Source organism: Mauremys reevesii, linkage group 3 (assembly GCF_016161935.1).
Source record: "Mauremys reevesii isolate NIE-2019 linkage group 3, ASM1616193v1, whole genome shotgun sequence".
NCBI lineage: Eukaryota > Metazoa > Chordata > Testudines > Geoemydidae > Mauremys > Mauremys reevesii.
In genome coordinates, this window is record NC_052625.1 from 131,555,100 (window position 1) to 131,576,597 (window position 21,498).

Here is a 21,498-nt window from a genome sequence, read left to right on the forward strand (position 1 = left end):
CAAAAAGAACAGGAGTACTTGTGGCACCTTAGAGACTAACAAATTTGTTTCAGCATAAGCTTTCGTGGGCTACAGCTCACTTCTTCAGATGCATAGAATGGAACACACAGAAGATATTTAGGAATGTACACATTAGACAAGATCATGGGGGTAAAAATAGACCCTATTAATTAAATGGATAGGAGTCAGATGAACCTTTATTTAAAAGAATAATAAACATATTTGAAGTGAGAAAGTCATGCTAGAAAGACCTACCAGATGTTAAATGTGTTTTTGAAGGCCCTCATGAGCAAAAATGAGGATGATGCTTGACACATCTAGGAAAGACTACTGTAGAATGAATTTATATCATTGTAGTCTGGTTCTATAGTAAGAGCTTTAAGACTGCAAAACTTCCCTTAGTAATTATTCATTCACGGGTGTTATTTTGAAGTATTATTGGTGCTGAAATAGTACATAAAGCTTTGCAAACAGTATGAGACCGAGGCTCTGTCAATTAGACTTAACACTGTAATCATAAATGACAAAGTATTGGTGAGCTTCCTCTGGATTTAAAAAAGAATGTCTTTTTTGGTTTATTAGGTACTTTGTTTAGCAAATTGCAGATGGCTGTCCTTCCTAGAAGGATTTACAGAGAATAACTGACAAAATATATCAGGAGAGCAGAAAATTCAGACTGAAGATCAGCATGCAGAAGACAAAAATTATGGCAATTGAAGGACAAGAGAAAAAGGTAAAGGTCAAACTCAGAGACAAAGAACTAGAACAAGTAGAAAAACATGTGTACCTTGGAGGACTAGTATCAAAGAATGGGAATTGTGAAGATGACATGAAAAGAGGAATCAGACTAGCCATTACTGCATTTGCAAAACTCTGCAAGGCTAAAGACATTTTGATTTTTTAAAATAATTAGTGAATATGAGACAACTGTCTTACCAATATTGCTACATGTGTCAGAATACTGGAGTATGAGGAAAGCTGATAAACAAAAGATTTTGACTGCAGAACTGAACTGGCTGAGGAAATACTGAAAGTTTCAAGACTGTTGAAAATAAAAACTGAAGAGATAAGATAATGGCTAGGGCAAAAAATAACGCTGTTACACAAAATTAAATAAAGAAAACTGCCATCCTTTGGACACATGTCAAGAATTGACCCAGAAAATATACCATACATGGAGATAAATACAGGAATGGTAACAGGAAGACCAAGGTTGCACTGGATAGACACGGTGAAGAATAATATAGAATAAAAAGGTTTAAAGATGAATGAAGCCATAAAGCTAGTGCAAGATAGAAAGTGGTTGAAAGACTTTATTCAAACCCATTGTCACTATTGAGCTGATGGATGGAAATGAAAGAAGTAGTATCCTCAAGGCTGTTGATCCTATCGTTCTTCACTGGATATTTATTTTCTGGATATCTCTTCTGATTTCACTTACTTTTTGCACTTAAGTCAGACAATATAAAGAAGAGCCCACGGTTTTGATGTCAGAGGCTTCTTGGACACAAGCTAAGAGTTCAGCTACTCTGAGTCTTTCTGGTAAGGAAGACTAACATTAGAAATGGACAGTTAGTAATTGCCACCCTTTTAAAATGACAGGAAATTTCCTCACTAGTCAAGCAAATATTTATAATTTTAATTATATAAGGCAAAATAAATCTCAGTTTGGTTTTGTGGGGCTATGCCAATTTGCACCTGTTGATGATGTGGGGCCAGGATTTTTTAATGCATTATTTAATATCTGAGCACTAATGGCTTCTTAAGGAATTTTAAAAATAGTGCTAAATCTTGCTTTTTAGGTGCACGTGGTAAGTATGCATTATCTCCAACTTCAATGAGAGCAGTGCATGTATATTTTTGGGAAGCATTTGTTCTAAAAAAAGAGAGAAGTCTGTGTATTTGAATTACATTTTGCTACATTGAGGGACGAGTTTTGCTGTCAAGAACTTTCATTAGAATACCATCATTTGTAAAACTGCCAAATATTTCTATTTTAACTACAAAAATCCTGAGGAGCAATAACTGTATGCAGAAGCAGTTCTGTGGTTACGGTAATATAATTCTGTACAAACTTGTGTGCCTTTTCTCTGTAGATAGTGATCCACTTTTGGCCTCTGCCTAGTAGTTACCGTGTGGCTCATGATTGCTCTTCACTGCCAAGTTACCTATCAGTCTTTGAAAGTGCCAGCTGAATCATTGATAACATAGTTATTTATAGTCCTTGTAACATACAGCAATCCTCCCTAAAGAAATGTGGACAAAGCTTTTAATCTATCAGTTTTCTACACCTAGTATTTATTTAGAATGTATCATATTCATAAAGCTCATTTCTGACTTGGGGTGTTTTCATGGGCCAGGCTTTTGTTTACACAATTCTAGATATTTCTTTTGTTTACTTGAGGGTTTTTTTAAGCAAATTTAGTGCTCATGAAGCATGTGTTAATTGCACTGGACTAAGACTACAAAAGGGAAGCAGAATTCAGGCAGGCACTGCAAATATCTGTATACACTTTTAATCTCTCCCAGTGAAAGTTTAATCTTGATTTACACAAGAGTGGACCACAGAATAAAGTCAATTTAAGCTTTTATCTTAAGCACAGACATGCCTGACTTCTGTTACAGGAAAAACACTAGTGGCTTGAAACACAGTGATCTTGGCTTTAGTCACTTTGAAGCTTTCCCTGGGGAAAAAAAATCTGGCTATTTGCATGGAACACCTCAGAAACTTTAGAAGGCTTACTTATTCATTAAATCCCCATCACATATACACATTTAATAGGAATTTTTGTGGCTAATCTCAGCTCTGCAGACTTAGCCCTTCCCTTGCTGCAGCTATAATTTATATGCAATTATAATTTGACAACCTTCGCCTAACATTGTGCTCCTGTCCTCTATGGAAGTTTAATATATTCTGCTGCATGTGCTTGTAACACTACATTAGTCTTTTGGACAATAGGTGTGCATGACTTCTTTCAAATATCCTTACATGTATACAAATGACGTGCTAGCACAGCCAGATCTCCCATCTCGAGCCCCCATCTTTAGTTCAAAATTGTTAACTGTCATAGGGACACACACCTCCTCCAGGTTACTGTGCTCAATTTTCAAAGAATTTGTGCCTCTATATTGGTAGTTGTAGGTGTGCATTGCAGACAAGATGGGCTGATCCGGAGAGTAGATTGACTTCAGGTACGAAAAGAGGCTTTGCTAGATCTACACCAACTCCATGCTAGATTTTGGGAATCACTGTAAGACTGTGAGGTAGATGTAATTAGTAAATAGATAGTATGTGCATTTTATTTGATTACTATTTTACTATTTTCTGAAGCCCCTCCCTAGAAATGGATCATAGCAGATGATCTCAAATGCACAAATAGAAATTTCTTTGCTTGCATTGGCTATTTGAAATTATATGCCAGGAATGTAAGGGAGATGTTTGTGACTGTTGGGTTAATCACCTTAAAGAGGTACTAAGGAAGTTTTGCAATTGTCTCCAATATTTATTTTTTGGTGATTTTTCCCCCCTATCTTTTCCAGTTCCATATATACATTTAAAGGGTCATGTGAGAGCTGTGTCATATAGCCTGGGACTATCAGGAGGTTGCTAGTGTATATGACCTATATATAAAATACAGCATTACCTAAATCTGTGTCTCCTTGGCATATTGAATGTGAAGCCATTGACTATTACTAAGACTACAAGACTCTTTAATATTTGTAATGTGAAGCTAGTAGAAATGCTAGAGCAGGGCTGGCCTTATCATAAGGTGAACTGAGGCGGCAGCCTCAGGTGCCAGACTGTGGGGGGAGGCGGGGCGCCACTAGGACTCAGAGTGTAGAAAATTGTTTCTGCTGCTGGTGCATATGTATTCTCTCTGCTCTAGATGCACAGAGATGGTGGAGTGCTGTGCTGGAGGAAGGAGGGCACAAGAGACATAGCAGGCAGGAGAAAAGGTGAGAGGGAATAACAGAAAGCAGCAGGAGCTGCAGGGAGAGAGAGGAGGAGGAGCTTCTTATGTACCTCTCTAGCATCCCCAGGAGCCTGGACTGATTAACACCAGCTTCTCAGGGAGCTTCCTGTTTTCCGCTGCTTCCCTGAACCCACTTGAGGAGAACAGGCAATCAACTGAAGTAGTAGGAGCCAGTTAGGCCCTTAAGACACTGATATCTTCCCTCATTCAGGCCCTGCTACCAGCCCGCTTATTTGTCCCCTTCAACTGCGTGTTGAGAACCACTATAGCTGGCACAGAACAGCAGTCATGAGTGAAAGAAAAAAATGCCACTTTGGGGCAGCATTCAGAAAAAGAAAAAGCCAAGGAAGCTTTTCTATCTAAGCAGGAAGGAGCTGTCCTGAGATACATAGACACAAATGTTCACGGTGAGCCTTCCGGCCCCAGTGAAGATGTGAGTGGCGAAGAGATGCCTGATCTTCCAGTTAGTCAGAGTGCAGGTGATCTGGCAGCTACTGCAGCATCCATATCTCTATCTCAAATGGATGTAACCATGCACATTCCTGAAGAAAAGTGTAGATCAGAGAAGAGTGTGGTGGAGCCGCAAGAAACAGCTGCTGCTGAGTTTAGTTCCTTAAGTCTAGATGATCCAAGACTGTGTACCCACTTAAGCAGTAGCCTGAGGGACTTCATTGTACTGCATGGGCCACAGCAAGTGAAAAACTTCATGTTCCCCAAAGACAATTAAAATAGAAGTCTCCATCCAACACATTACTGGTGTGAAATCCCCAATGGTGGCAAAGTGGAGAGGCCATGGCTTATGTATTTAAACACCCAGAATGCTGCATACTGTTTTTGTTGCAAACTTCTCCAGTCTGATGTTCCAGTCACATTGGGTTCCACAGGAACAAAGGACTGGAAAAATCTGGCTAGAAATCTGGCATGCCATGAGAAGGCAGCAAATCACCAGAGAGCACTCCATAGGTGGAAAGAGCTTGAGATGAGACTAAGGTTAAAGGCCACCACAGATCATCAGCACCAAGAGAAGATTACATCAGAGTCTCTTTACTGGCAAAATGTTCTGAAAAGGTTCATTGCCATTGTGAGAATGCTTGCTACCCAAAACCTAGCACTGCATAGCACTTCAGATCAGCTGTACGTGCCAAACAATGGAAACTTCCTTAAAATTGTGTTGCTGATGGCTGAGTTTGATGCTGTACTCCAGGAGCATCTAAGAGTCACCACCCAAGAAATGTACACACACCTCTACCTTGAAAAAACAATTCAAAATGAGATCATACAGTTACTGGGAGCAAAAGTCAAACAGAAGATTGTGGAAGATCTGAAGTCAGCAAGATATTACTCTGTTATTGTGAACTGCACACCTGACATCAGCCATATGGAACAAATGACTTTAAGGGTTCATTTTGTAACAGAACCTAGTGAAAATGTCCCTGCAATGGTGACTGTCCGAGAGCATTTTCTAGAATTTATTGACATTGATGATACCACAGGAGCTGGTATGACAAATGTGCTTCTTTAAAACCTGGAAGATATGGGAATTGTGATAGCTGACATGAGAGGTCAAGGCTACAATAATGGTGCCAACATGAGAGGAAAGAACAGAGGAGTGCAGACATGGACCTGAGAGTTAAACCCTAAAGCTTTTTTTGTCCCACGCAGTTCTCATCCATTGAACTTGGTGGTCAGTGATGCATCATCAGCTTCTAGTGAGGCTGCTGAATTTTTTAATGTAATTCAAAGCATCTATGTATTTTTCTCTGCATCAACTCATCGATGGTAAATTTTGAAGCAACATCTGGGAACATCCTCCCTGACACTGAAACCACTGAGTGCCACACGATGGGAAAGTTGAGTGGAGGTGATAAAGCCTATCAAAGACCAAAATGGGAAGATAGATGATGCCATACTTGCCATTATGGAGGATAATGCTATGACAGGAACTGTTCGTGGGAGAACAGTGGCAGAGGGAAATGGAATCACCAGAAACATACATAATTTCAAATTTCTGTGTGGCTTAGTGTTGTGGCATGACACACTGTTTGAAATAAATGTTGTAAGCAAGAGACTCCAAGGTGTCGACCTTGATATATCTGGAGCAATGGAACAACTGGACAAAGCAAAGTCATACCTACAGTCTTACCAGTCAGATGAGGGATTTCAAAACATTCTGAAGAGTGCACAGAAGTTGGCAGAGGAACTTCACACTGAAGCTATTTTCCCACCCATTCAAGAATACAAGAGTCACTGAAGAAGAAGATATTTTGATTACGAGATAATCCCATAAGAGACCTCAAACAACAATTCAAAGTTGAATTCTTTAACCGGGTGCTAGATTGTGCAATACAGTCAGCTGAGGAATGTTTCATGCAGCTTAAGGAACACAGCAGTATATTTGGGATGTTGTATGATATTCCAAAACTCACTCACTATACTTGAAGAAAATCTACACCAGCAATGCAGGGCACTAGAGACAGTTTTGATACTTGATGACATGCTCAATATTGATGCGAGTGATTTAGGTGATGAACTGAAAGCCCTTTCAAGATACATTTCAGCAGGATCAACTCCAAAGGCTGTTCTGGAATATATGTGCACAAATAAGATGACCACCCTCTTTCCAAATGCTTTTGTTGCTCTGCACATACTTCTAACACTTCCTGTAACAGTTGCCAGTGGAGAATGCAGCTTCTCCAAGCTGAAGTTAATAAAAATACATCTACACTCCACAATGACACAGGAGAGGCTGGTCGGCCTTGCAACCATCTCAATAGGGCATGAGTTGGCCCAGACTGTGGACCTTCAGGAAGCAGTTCAAATCTTTGCAACCAAGAAGGCATGGAAAGCACCACTTTAATTATCCAAACAGATAAATATGCCAGTATTTATTATGCAGACAAGAAAAGTTACATTTGCTATTCAGGTGTTTGAAAGTTAAGTGTTACTTAAAATTTTTGAACAAGGCATTTTAAGTTGTTAGTTCTCCTTTATTGGGATAGGTAGCAGAGCAGTACCATGAGAGGAGTAGAACAGGAAGAAGGCAGAATTGAGACCTTTCAAAGTTTTGGCCCAAGCGAGGGGGCATCGAGGCGTCATTTGAGCTTCCCGCCTCAGGTGCTAAAATGTTGTGGGCCGGCCCTGTGCTAGAGTGGTGGAGTGACCAAGTGACTTATGCACAGCCTAGTGCTTTTTAAGAGTTTCTAAAGCACCTGTCACCTGTGCAGGTGAAGACCACACATGGCAGTTCAGTAGAATTGCTTGAGGAATAAAACACTATTGAAGAGGAATAAGTGGGCAGAATATGACCTGTAGTGTGATGCAACATGCTTCCCTCATCTAGGGACACGTGTACTAGTGATCTGGGGTGCACTGACAATGCCCTCGAACTGCGGGCCTGTCAGGGTTCCTTCCTCACTCTGAACTCTAGGGACCCACATGAAAGCTCCCTAAGCTTATTTCTACCAGCTTAGGTTAAAACCTGGTACGCTGCCACCACCAAGTGATTTAACAAGAAACAGGGAAAGGACCACTTTGAGTTCCTCTTCCCCCAGAATATCCCCCCAAGCCTTTACACCCCCTTTCCTGGGGAGGCTTGAGAATAATATCCTAACCAATTGGCTACAATGCGATCAAAGACCCAAAACCCTGGGTCTTTGGACAGTGGAAAAATCAGTCAGGTTCTTAAAAGAAGGATTTTATTAAGAAGAAAATATAAAAATCATCTCTGTAAAATCAGGATGGAAATAACTTTACAGGGCAATCAGATTCAAAGAGCCCAGAGGAACTCCCTCTAGCCTTAGTTTCAAAGTTATAACAAAACAGGGATACCTCCTTCTAGCAAAGGTAAAGTTCACAAGCTGAGAAAACAGAGATAAATTAATACGCCTTGCCTGGCTGTTACTTACAAGTTTGAAATGTGAGAGTTGTTCAGAAAGATTTGGAGAACATGGATTGATGTCCGGTCCCTCTAAGCCCTGGTCTACACACAGCCCCTAATTCGAACTAGGGTACGCGAATTCAGCTACGTGAATAACGTAGCTGAATTCGAACTACCCTAGTTCGAATAACTTACCCATCCAGACGCCGCGGAAGCGAACGCCGCGGCTCCAAGGTCGACTCCGGCAACTCCTCCTGCCGCGGTGGAGTACCGGAGTTCGAACTAGCGCTTCCGGGGTTCGAACTATCGCGTCTAGATCAGACGCGATAGTTCGAACTCCGAGAAGTCGAACTCGCCGCGTCGACCCGGATGGTAAGTATAGACGTGGCATTAGTCCCAAGAGCAAACACCATCAAAAGAAAAAGCACAAACAAAAGCCCCCTCCCCCCTCAAGATTTGAAAGTATCTTGTCCCCTTATTGGTCCTTTGGGTCATGTGTCAGCCAGGTTTCCTGAGCTTCTTAACCCTTTATAAGTAAAAGGATTTTGGTGCCTCTGGCCAGGAGGGATTTTTATAGTATTGTATACAGGAGGGTTGTTACCCTTCCCTTTGTAGATATGACAGGGCCATACTCCCTTGGAGCTGTGGTGAACTGGCAGGTACAGCACCCAGACCACACACTAAGCAATCTTTTGATTGCTACATAGGAAATATGGCCATGCTGATTTATTGGGAGAGGGAGGAGAAGAGGGTCCTGTGACCTCTTGCTCCTGTGATGAGAGAGATTTTTGGACATGCTTTTACATAAAACTCCCCCCCCCCCACCCCATCCCCATACACACAGTATAGTAGATACAACATGTTAAAAAGAGGATGCATTGAATTTAGGCCTGTCTTTCACAAGAAACAGGAATTGTTTAAAAATATGTGGTTCCTGGCTGGAAAGTCCACTGTTTATAATTTCCAGGAGAAATAACAGATGCGATGAACAACTTTTGGGCTGGCAAGAAAGTGGTTCTTAATGTGCCAGCCGTACGTTTCCAAAAAGCTAGCTGCTGTTTAAGACATATTTTTGTGTTATGTTTCAATAGTGAAATCAGTAACTTTTATTGCCCCCAAGCTTCTTAAAGAAAAATTAAAAGTTTAAAGCAGCCTTAGGGGACTAGGATTGAAAGCCATGGTTGGTGGGCACGCGCACACACACACACATATATACAAAAATAGGGAAGAATTTTTTTTTTTTAAATAGCTCCTGCCTGCTGGCTGGCCATCCTTTACTAGAGCATTGCATTTGCAACTTACACTCTTCCTTTTTAATTAAAATTTTTAATATAGAGCAATAAAACTCTTGCTCAAACTTTATAGAACAAAATGTCTGTGGACTGTGACAAGGTGCTGCTCAGTGCTTGCAGCAGACAGGAAGTGAGAGTCTGAGAGTTAATTCACAAGGAAGGGTCATGACCTCACCTTCAGTTGCAAATGCTTCTGGGCCAAAAAAAATCTATACAGCACCCAGCTGGGCACAGCTTGGGGGAGGGAGGGGAAGTTGTCAGATTGCTGGATACACCCTCCTTGATTCTGTGACCAACCTGGCCCTGGGTGCAGACTAGAGGTGCTCAAGACCTACTCTAACATTCTCCAATTGGTTACAATCCCCGAGAGGGAGCATCTACCAGCTGAACATAGCTGGTGTGGATGATATTTTGGCTGTGTCGTCTTCCCATCCCTTCTGCCCCCTCTATTAGGAGCTGCAGAAAGGGTGTATTAGGAACCTGCTATACCAGGTTGCTGGAGACTCCTACATCCTAGGGGAATCCCCTGCTAGGGGCTGCAACCAGTTTCTGCTCCTTTTTTGCCATCTGAGCCGCACCAGGACAGAGGAGTGGGGCACAGAATCTGGCCTGTTATCTCGCTTTGAAGTCTTGCTCCACTTGTGCAGTGTTTAAAAATTCTGAGTTAATGTTAAAACTGAAACTGAAAATCTGGGCCAGCTAATACTGTAGGTCACTAGATATTCTGGATGAACTACTTGTGATTTTTTCTAATGTAACTAATCCAAGCCACTGCTTAAATTAACTAAATAGGAACCAAGCCTTTCTCAAGGCCTTATTGCATTTGATTCAAATTAAAATTGATTTAATTTTTGTTACTTATTGTTTTCTTATCATTTTCCATCAGGAATTGAAATTAAAATGCTGAAATAATGCAAACAGTACTAAAAACTTATACATTGGGATTAGAAAAAGTATCATGTGATATCAGTTTTGGAATGTTTACTTTTTTTTGTTGTTGTGTACATTCATACTCTGACCGATTTACACCCTACAGACAACTTACTGTACTATTTTCACTACTACTGCAATGGGTTTTTGTTGGGACTTTAAAGTAAGAAAATTCAATCATTTATCAATGGCAGACCCAGCATTCCTAGGAGATCGTTTTATATCCAGCTGGAGAAAGTGGTAGGAGATGCCCTGAGGAGTTAGACTAGCAGGTGAGGAAAATTTTTGGAGGTTAGAGTCCATGTACTAATTTCAAACAAAATAATACTTTGCACTTAGAGAGCACTGTTCATCCAAGGCTCTCAAATGGCTTTCCTAATATGAATTAAGTTTTACATGCCTGTTTGGTATGCAAGTTCCACTGTTATGAGATTTACACAGATATAGCAAGGCCAGATTCTAGTGCCTTTTTTTTAAGCCCAATAACTGGACCATTAAGCTGGACCAGAAGTGGTCCACTGAAATCAATGGTGGACTCAGCATAAGTAACCCACTCTTCACATTTATCATTTTATTCACAGGGCCCAAATCTCATCTAACACTAGTGTAAATCCATTGATTTCAATGACATTATTCATGATTTACATCAGTGTGAAGGGAGAATCAGGTCCACACCATTTTTAATTTGAAGTTCAGGCTTAAGTCATACCATAAGGATTTTTTTCCCCATAGTTACTATCTCAGGAGTCTGAAAACTCTGTCCCACTTTATCTTAGCCAATCTATTTAACCATTCTTTTCTTTGGAGAGAGTTGGTGTAGGCTCAAAGGGGGCGCCGAGCCATGTTTCTCTGCATGCTTCCAACCATGTGAGACCTGATTCTGTCTCACTTATACTGGTGTAAATCAGGAGTAATTGAAGTCCATGAAGCTTCACAGGTATGAAAACAATGTGAGATCAGAATGAGGCTTTGTGTTTATAGTCTATGCATACCTTTGTTCTCTAAGGTTAGTAGGTACTCATTTTATCTGCAAATCATGTGAATCATTAGCCACTGCTTTAGTTGAATAAGCTTTGTTAGTGTCTTTATACAATCAAGTGTGACATCCGTCCAAAGTAGTCCTTGATTCTGTCATTACTGATTTTGAATAGTATCATGTAGCCTGTCTTCAAGACCACTACTAAAATCACAGTGGCAGATTTCAGCAAAGATGTATCGACTTAGCCACACTTGCTGCTGACTTTCCCAATGACTGATTAAAATGACTGCTAAGGTGTGCTGATAGTAATGACTTCTGATTACAGTGACTTTCCATAAGCTGTATCAAATGAACATGAAACTGATGGGCCTGTTTACCAGGTACTGCATGACTATTACAGATCTAAATGATGTAATCTCTTGGACAATGAGTGAAATTGAATTTCCCTTTCCATTTGTTTAAAACAAAAATTGCTTAAAATAGCTTACTTGTTATCCCACAATCAACTATACTCCTTTGGTTCAGTATTTAATATAAATCCCTTTTGTATGGCATTGTGCTACTTTCAAATTCAATTTGTGAATACTTAACTGCTTTCCTCCCCTTATTACTAGTAGGTAACTTCTCAGTAAGAAAGCAGCTGTTCCTTGCAACTTGTTATTTCAGTGTATCATACCGTCCGCCTTGGAGACAACTGTTTGCAAAAGATAAAGTGTGGGAGCACAAACATTGAAGTCACTGAATCCCCAGTGTTGCAACATTCTATTTTTCCTCCCTCTATTTTTAGATATTTCTAATGCATTTTAAAGAAAGTTTGATATGCAAACAGGAAATGGAAAAGGCAGAATTCTAAACGATACTGCCAAGGATTTGGATAAGTCGTAGTGTGGCTATAAAGGGACTTGAACACTGTACTTAAAAGGCTTCATTTTCCTAGTGTGAGTGGATAGTCGTATGTTGTAGCATTTAGAATATGCGCTGTGAAATTGTTTTAGGCTGTGAAAGATTACTCATTCTTGGAGATTATTTTCTGGCACTATGATTTATAAGTAATATTTTTTTGTGATTAATTTTTCTAGTGGTATATTTTTGCACCGCTATCCAATAGTGAATGGTCCGTCAACCATAAAAATATGTGCTGAGGTAAAACTTGGAATATACATTATGTGCATACATATGTATATTTATGCGCGCACACAAACATTGGTATTCTCTGAAGAAGATTTGGATTGATTCAGTTAATCTTAATTTATAGGAGTGCAACAAACTGGACGATTTTAAACCTTCAGATGCTTATCTTTTCTATCTGAGGATCAGTTGTCAATCTCTAATGGGTACTTGGCACTTTTGATATGTTTTTTAAATGCCATCTTGTGCTCTTCTGAATCGCATCACATATAAAAGGTGTGAGTAAGTCAAGGACCCAGAGAATGTAAAGCATGTAAGAGATTTATCATATGTTGAATAAAATGCATACTCTAAACCTCTACCCAGTTAGGAATCTTCTTGGGAGGGGAGGAAGGAGACACAGATGGGGTTATGATAATTTTCCACAATGTTCATTTAACTTGGTGATGGCTTCTCTCAGGACAACATAATGAAAAGATAAGAAATTAATGATCCATGAATTCAAGAGAAACCAGATAGGGGTAATCTTTCAATCTGTCAAAATTAATTAATATTAAAACAAATTTACTAGAGAACATCTCTCAGCTAGAGAGGGGAGGGGCAAAACCATATTAGAACAGCCCTTAACTTTGGAAAAGTTCAGATCTGGACAGGAACCCATCCTTTCATATCAATTTTATCTCTGCTTTCAGAATCTAGATAGCTTTCACTTGTACTCAGTGGTGTTTTTTAAAAGGACAGCAATCACAATGGTTATTATGTAAAAATACGTATATCTTTTCCTTGGATGTATTGAGAGTCACAACTGCCCATTTTAGTCACAAAAATACATTTTCATTGCTTTTTTATTCCTGTTATCCTTGGAAAGCCAGTGCAACTAACTCTTCACTGCAGTGTTAACTAACTCGAATCCTGTCCACACACACAACCCCTTAATTGAAGCATGGTGTTTTAAGCTTGAGTTGGCTGGCCTGTCACAGTTTGATTTAGTACATTTCATCAGCGGCTAAAACAATCACTCTGTATTACCTAAGTGTTGTTATAATGTGCTTGCTTTCACTCTAGAAGCCTCTGAAGTTAGTCTGTCTTGTGTGTAGACAACCCTGAAAGAGCATCATCTGGATTCTGTGTCTGCTCTTCATCATCAACAGAATTGATCACTAAGTTCCAAACCTGTGTGCCTCCACTGAAAGCAACGGAATTGCACAGGTGTCACTAAGTGGTTAATTTTGCCTGCAAAACCTGTATTACTGATGGTGATTGCGAGAGATATGGCAATTTTCTGCAATATCCTTGAAAGACCTTATGGTATTAAGTTTATGTATTATTGTGGGCTAGGATTCTATGTAACTTCTTTATTGAGAAGGTGTGACAAATATCAAAACTCCATGCAGTATCTCTGGAGACCATTGTTTTAAATGAATGGTTTATGTATGATTGTGTGCTAATCTGTGAGGGAGGGCTACCACATCTCCTACAGGAACTAAAAACAGTGGGTGATGATTAACACAAATCAATCAGGTAATCTCACTGAGAGGTACCATCACCTGGGTAGGTTTGCACATGCTAGCTCAAACTAGATTCCCCAGAAACCTATAGACCAATAAAAAACTTTTGGACAAATGGCCTGAGTTTAAACTGACTCAGGACCTTCTTTCTGATCTAGCAAAGGGACAGAGCCCTTCTGTCTGGGAGCCCCAATCTTTGTGAAGGATTGGAAGGACTGACATCTGCCAGAGCCTGAGGCTGGAGCTGGAGTGACATCTGGTAAGTTTTTTAGTACATACACTTCTACCTCAATATAACGTGACTCGATATAACATGAATTCAGATATAACACGGTAATGCAGTGCTCCAGGGGGAGGGGAGGGGAGGCTGTGTACTCCAATGGATCAAAACAAGTTCAATATAACGTGGTTTCACCTATAACGTGGTAAGATTTTTTGGCTCCCGAGGACAGCGTTATATCTAGGTAGAGGTGTACTTAGGTGTTTTTATTGTCTTTAATAAATTTTTGTGTAATACTTTCACCATAAGAATAAATGTGCTTGCTTAGACAGAGGTATGTGGTAACTTGTGACAGCTACTAATTACAGCTGTTCATAGCCTCAGAGAGAATGCAAAGCGCACATGCTGGTTTGTTTAGGCACTCTGGCTTGCTGGGAATATCACAGTGTAAGATCAGGAACTGTGCAGCCTAGAAAAAATACCTGTTAGAAGAGGGAGAGACACAGGGATATACCAAAGAGAGGTGATGGCTAACAATCTGGGAGCTTATAGGAGTGCCCTTGAGGGACCCTGGAGGGGGAATAAGATGCAGTTGCCCTAAACTGTGATACTGATGAATGAAAATAACACCCAGCTTGACTCTCAGATCACAGGTTGAATTTTCAGGGCTAGAAGTTAGCTTGCTATAAGCACCCTGATGAAGAGCAGCTGGCTGGTAATGATTGTAGGAAGAGGGAAGCATTTAGAAAAATGAGCTTCCTTACATCCCCATTTTATTGTTGGCAACTGTCCACAGATTAAGTTGATCGATGGTCTTAGGATCCTCAGTGGTACTAAGTGCCACTACAAGTGAAATCTACAATTGCAAAAAACACCCATTTCCAGCTGCATTTGGCCAGAAGAACATACCACATCCTATATAATCAGACCTGGGCCTGATGATCCAGGCATTTTTGGCATTCAGGCTTGATTACTGCTCCTCACATCCAGAAATGAAACTGTCAGAGAGAGCCCCAAATGATACAAAATACAGAAACTTGTGTGCTTTGTAGCATAGATCATCTCAAACTCACACATATAATTTTCTTCAATTAATGACTATAGTCATTAATATTCAAAGTCAACCATGACTTCTGTCATAAACAGATAGTTAAGGGTTAATGCCTCTTTTACCTGTAAAGGGTTAAGAAGTTCATCTAGCCTAGCTGACACCTGACCAGAGGAACCAATGAGGGAACAAGATGTTTCAAAAGGAAGGAGGGAAGTTTTCCTTTGTTTAGAGTTTCAGTTTCAGCCGGAGTGGAAAAGATCAAGGAACCAGCCTCTTATCAGAGTAGTAAGTTTTAGAAAGGGATAAATAGGTTTATGTTTATTTTCTTTGTAACTTGTCTTGGTACCATTAAAGGGATTATCAAATTTGGGTATTCTTGTGTGTATTAAGATTTTTGCCCAGGGGAACATCCTCTGTGTTTTGAATCTGTTGTCTGTGAGAGTATCTGGTATGCTAATCTCTCCCAGAGAGTTTTCTTTTACCTTTCTTTTCTTTAATTAAAAGCCTTCTTTTAAAATACCTGATTGATTTTTTCCTTGTTTTAAGATCCAAGGGGTTTGGATCTGTGCTCACCAGGAAATTGGTGAGGTCTCTCAAGGCTACCCAGGGAAGAAAAGTAGTGCTTGGGGGTGGTGGCAGCGATACCAGATCTAAGCTGATAATTAAGCTTAGAAGTGTCCATGCAGGTCCCCACATCTGTACTCTAAAGTTCAGAGTGGGGAAGGAACCTTGACAACTTCCCTCAGCAGATGTGTTCTACTGGAGCAATGAAACTGTCAACTGATAGAGAAAGTCAGTAGACAGAGCTTTCTCATGGTGCTTGATTCATATGTACAACAGTGTGGTAAAGAGTAGTGTAAAGATGCCTTAAATTACACTCATTTTGAGGCCCTATTACACTATCATCAGTGCTTCTATATTGTGATGCCAACTTTTCCCAACCTAGCACTAAAAAATTCCCAAATCCAGTGAAAAATTTCCAGATAAAGTTTTTTACAGTGCTTCTATATCCTGGGAAATTTCCCCAAACCTGGGGATTTGTGAGTAAAATGTTTCAACTTGGGAAAATGGGAATTTTCATTCAAACATTTTACTCACAAATTCCCAGATTTTGGGAAATTTCCCAGGATATACAAGCACTGACTATCATGGAGGTGTGAAGTTGCCTGTGTATAAATGAGAATCAGACTCCAGCTGGACCTCCTCACTCTCGCAAAAGATAAGAATGACTCTGGACCTGACCACTTTCAAAACTAAATGCAAAATTCACTCTTTGACTTACCTTCCCCGCAATAAATTATACACATGCGTGCGCACACAAATGACAGCACCCACACCCTGTCTCACTTCCCCCCCCCCACCAACCCACAAACTGGCTTTCAGTGAGACTTGGGCTCCTAAATCACTTGTGGTTTTGAAAATTTTACTCATTCAGGACAAAGTCCAATAAACGCTCTCCCTACTTTATTTTGTATTATTTTTTTACAGATTTTACATATGAGGAGACTGGGGACCAATAAGATTAAGGGACTTGCTCAAGTTCATCCAGGATCATCTGGGGAAGAATTCCCTTGGGTTTTGACCCAATTCCCCTTCCCTAACCATTCTATCACTTACCAGTAAAAGGCAAATTATAAAAAACTGAAGACTGACTTCCAACCTTGCTTTGCTGACCTCAGTTCTACAAGTTTTTATCGTCTTTTTTTTTTAAGAGTCAGTTCATTCTTGCGTTGTAAATTAGCAATGTTTTTACTTCTTCTCCCATCATGGCCTAATGTAACACCATTATTTATGCTGGAAGTTGCACTCTTCATAATCATCCCCTCTTCAGTGGAAGTCATTAGGGCTACATTGTAAAATTTTACCTTGATTACAAACATACATTTTCCATGCTGTTAATATAAAATAAATGTCATGTATTTTTACTTGCATTTCTAGCCAAAGTAGTTGTTATTAAGGAGCCATTAAGAAAACCTGAATCCAAGATCATTATTCATTCAACAGTCAAAAAAAAAAAAGGCATCTGTGCGTTAGATGCTATTAACACATGCAGAATGCCAGATATAATGATCCCATTAAATCAGACTTGATTAATAGTTCAGGAAGACTGAATTTGTTATTTCTAAAAGTGCTGTTTATATTATTATTCTCTTACATTATTTTTGGAAATATTGGTCCAGTCAAGAAGAGCCTAAAGGCCAGTGAATTGCAGATGCATAGTATTCCATTGATTTCTCCTCTGGGCACTGCTGCTTCAACCCAGATAGATAAAAAAGGTCATTACAGAGAAGACCAGATTCCCCCCAAGTAGCACACTCAGTAATAAACTTTACCATCCCATCTCAGTTGATTTTTCTGGGTCCTTAAAAATTCCTCACAAATGTTAACAGGCGCCCCCTAGTCCCAGCAGGCTGCCAAGGAATGCATTGAATCAGGGCACCCATTTTTGTGCAATGATAGTAGATGAGGCTACAGACCTTTTCTTAACCAGCCATACACTTCCTCCTTGAACCCAGCGGACTTTCCTATCTTGGTCCTGAGCCTAGATTTCTATTGGTTAAGAACCTACAAGAATCAGAGCTTAGGTCTGTTCCAGGATGTTTGGTTTCTCCATGCTCCTGTATAATTCTCCAACTTGCTGCTGCTTTTATGATGAAAGATAGCATTTTCAATAGCATGTCAGTTCCAGTCAGTGAAATCCAGGTCCCAGGGAAGTCAATGGCAAAAACCCCATTGATTTCAGTGGGCCAGGATTTTACCCATTGACTTTCAAAGTAACCTAGATTTTTAAGTGTCAGGTGCTTTTGAAACCCCCAAAGTCTCTATGATTATGAGGAAGTAGAAGATTTGCCCTTTCCAAGGTTTTCATTCAGATACCCTCCCATTCCTTGGGTGTCATGAGGGTCTTCACTGAACCACAATAGACAGTAAACCTTCCTAAAGCACTCTGACATATGGCACCACTCTAGACTCTCACAGGAAAGGGTCCCATTGAAGCCAATGGGACTTCTACCTGCCTAAGCAATACAAGACTGCATCCATAAGTATTACATGCAGCTTTTAAATGGGATTGACACCACTTCTGAAGGAGTGTAGTTTGATTTTTTAAGGTTGTAATGAATATTTTATTTTATTTTTAATATTAGCAGGGAGCTGAACAGCAAATGGAAATACGGTGCTTATCATCAGGGTAGAATGGTACAGAGGGGACACATGTTCATCTTCTACTAGACACTTGAAGCTCTTTATTATGTAAGACTGCCACCAGGCTGTCACCAAAGAGTTGGGTTTGGGGTTTTATTGCCACAAAGGCTGGTATTGTCTAACAGCCAAAAAATGTTACACTATATATTAAGATTCCATTTATAAATGAAAAGAATGAGGAGTACCTGTGGCACCTTAGAGACTAGAGGTCTAGTTTGCAAATTAATTCCAATTCTGCAGTTTCTCGTTGGAGTCGAGTGCTCATCATCATCTTCAGTTTTTGCAGAGAAGTGTCTGCAGCTACTGCCCTGCATCTATTGTGTTTCCTCCCTCCTGTCTCAGTCCGTGCTGCCTTGTAGAGTATGAGACTACATTAACAACAGCGTATTAACCCTTGAGGGCTCAGCCAAGAGCTAGTTTGTTATTGGGGGAGAGATAAGTCAGTGGTTTGAGCGTGGGTATGCTAAACCTAGGGTTGTGAGTTCAATCCTTGAGGGCCACTTAGGGATCTGGGGCAAAATTAGTACTTGGTCCTGCTAGTGAAGGCAGGGGCTGGACTCAATGACCTTTCGGGGTCCCCTTCCAGCTCTATGAGATAGGTTTATCTCCATATTAAATCATTTAGCAGCAAAGAATTCCCTGGGAAATATTCCACCACCTCAACCAAGCTTTACAATCATTCATTGTTGTATACAATATTAAACTGTTTGTTTAAAATTGTTTAAAACTTATACTCTATATGTATATAATGTCTTTTGTCTGGTGGAAAAAAAATTCCCTGGAACCTAACCCCACCTATTTACATTAATTCTTATGGGGAAATTGGATTCACTTAACATCATTTTGCATAAAGTTGCATTTTCAGGAACATAACTACAATATTAAGTTAGGAGTTACTGTACTTTTAAACTCTGATGCCAGGACAATGCAGTTTATTTGGTAATTACGGTGGACATCATTTTCTTCTTCTTCTTCTTCTTCTAGCAGTGGATAGAATTGCAGTTTGTGGGTAAATTACAATTGCTCTGTATTATTTTCTTTGTATGTCAAAAGCCCACTTTATATTTTCTTTTAAGTTTAAACAACCCATAACAAAATCTCTTCACACCTGAGAGAATTTCAACCCTATATATTTACAAATAAATGCAGATAGATCTAAAGATATCATCAGCATTTATTACATTTTAGTTTGACTTCCAAATGTAGAAATTGCAAATAGTTTAATGAACTTTACATGTTTGTATCATCTTCTGAAAATATTTCTTTTCTTGGCTTTTCCTGCGGTTTGTTGTTTCCATGAAACCAGCCACTGCTAAGAACGGAAGTAAGCTTTAAAAAAAAGAGAGAGAGTTTATATGGACTGTGGCTGGACAGTCTCGTCAAGGGAGAAGATTGACTGTTTCAGGAGGCAGCACACTTCTGACTGTTTTAAGTACAAGTCCTTCAGGAGAAGTCTTAGTTTTGCTCACTGAACCACAAAATTAAAGTACCATGGAAGAAATCCAGACATGCAACAATGCCAAAATATGTATCACACTATACTGAAAGGCTTCAAAATTACTGTATTTACACAAGGGAATTACAGACAGAATAAATGAAAATTTTACGGTCTAAGAAAGGAAACACAATTTTAGTTAACTAGCACTTTTCTACTGCTCTAAAGCTTTTAATGGGCGCAGAGGGAATTTGCACTCAGTGAAGTAGATCAGTGAAATGATAATTTGTCTTTGAATGGAGTACTTTTATCCCATTAATTTCTGCCATTATAGTGTGAGATAAGATGTAAGCCAATGACTAACTGAAAATTAAGGTCCAAAAAAAGAGGCAACAAAACAAAAGAATAGCTTATGCCATATTATGCAAAATGTAAGATAAAATTAATTTTTACTCAACCTTTTATTGTAGCCACCTTTAACCTCGATTTTTGTGCACTTCATCATATCAGTTTCCACTACATTAAAATATCTTCGCTTTACTCATCAGATCTCTTTTTCTTAGGCATATTTGATTACAGTCCTTTTGTTACACTTGAGAAAGAAAAAAGTGAGTGTAGTGGAGATATGCTAGAGGTGAACACATGGATGTGAAAGCATGGCTGCTTGAAGTACTGCAAAACTTCAGTGTATTGCTGAAATAGCATAAGTTAATACTTCAGGTTGTGTAATTCACAACATTAACCTGACATTGCATGTTATGTATCGCTCTGTATTTCACATAAGTATAATCACTGAATATTTTGAAAGTATTTTTGATGGCAATACATAGGAAAAAAATAGAAGCAGTAGAACACAGCTACTCTGATTTTAAAGCTTGGGTCTATAGTTTTTAGATGTATAATATCATGTCATGTGGCTGAGCTAGAAATCACATCCCATAAAGGTGGTGCAATAGTGGGTTTAGTGAAATCAGTAGAAAGGTGAAAGTCTTTTCTCCTTGGCACAGCACTTACCTGCCTGGGTTCTTCAGACTGAGCGTGGGCAGAATGTATTTTACATGTTAATATATTTCAGTGTCATGCTTTTAAAATTAAAAACTCAAAGTTTGTAAAACAATTTCCCTTTTAATTGTTTTTGCAATATTAGGCGCTGATCCTGCAAAGATTTACACTCATACTTTGTACTTATGAATAGCCCCACTGACTTCAGTGGGACTACTTACATGTGTAAACTAAGCATTTGCAAAAGTCTTTGCAGCATCGTGGCCTTCTGTTCAACAGAATGATTATGAGCTGGTTATATATCTTGCAGTTGTGACTCTTACTAGCTGTATTTTTCAATATTTACATTTTAATTAAAAAGGTCACTAATTGACTCACTTGGAACTGAAATTTGGAATGGAAATTGGAGTTATTAATGGCACTGAACATTTTTTAAAAATTCTTCATTTTTTTAAAATAAAAAATGAAATTTGCTTCAACACTGAGAACGCTTCCAATATGTTTTTCATATACATTTGTTTGAGTAATATTTTTTGGTTTGGTTTTTTCACAAGAATATTCACAGAAAGCAAAGGTATCACAAATACTTGCATGAGCAACCACACACCACAAGCTATGAACAGCAAGTAGCTGAAGTGAACATTTCATGAAGGACCCATAGCCCAGTATTGTTTTCATATACTGTTTGGTTGCCATCATGAATAATGAAAACACTTGTAAATATCAAATTTTCTTCACAAAACTATCCATTCAGAAAAAGAGATCAAATATGTTATCTGATAAATGTATCTAACAGTTCAGCCAGCTTTACCAATCACGTGCCCCAAATGTAAGCAGAGTCAGGATGAGCTCTACTCTGACATCTGGTGGTGAATTGCATAGGCACACCCACCCCACC

General features: G+C 39.3%; 1 long non-coding RNA gene across 2 annotated transcripts in view; it reads left to right on the forward strand.

Annotated features, from left to right (window-relative positions):
* The window catches only part of LOC120401806, a 50,293-nt gene extending 29,298 nt beyond the window's left edge, over positions 1-20,995 (forward strand). The window contains exons 2-3 of one of the 2 annotated variants that reach the window (XR_005596750.1): positions 13,847-13,947; positions 19,470-20,995. This is a non-coding gene — a long non-coding RNA (uncharacterized LOC120401806). Of the gene's footprint in view, positions 1-13,846; positions 13,948-16,447; positions 16,914-19,469 lie in introns of those variants that run through there. The other variant, XR_005596751.1, reaches the window with a different exon arrangement.
* The last annotated feature ends 503 nt before the right edge of the window (positions 20,996-21,498 follow it).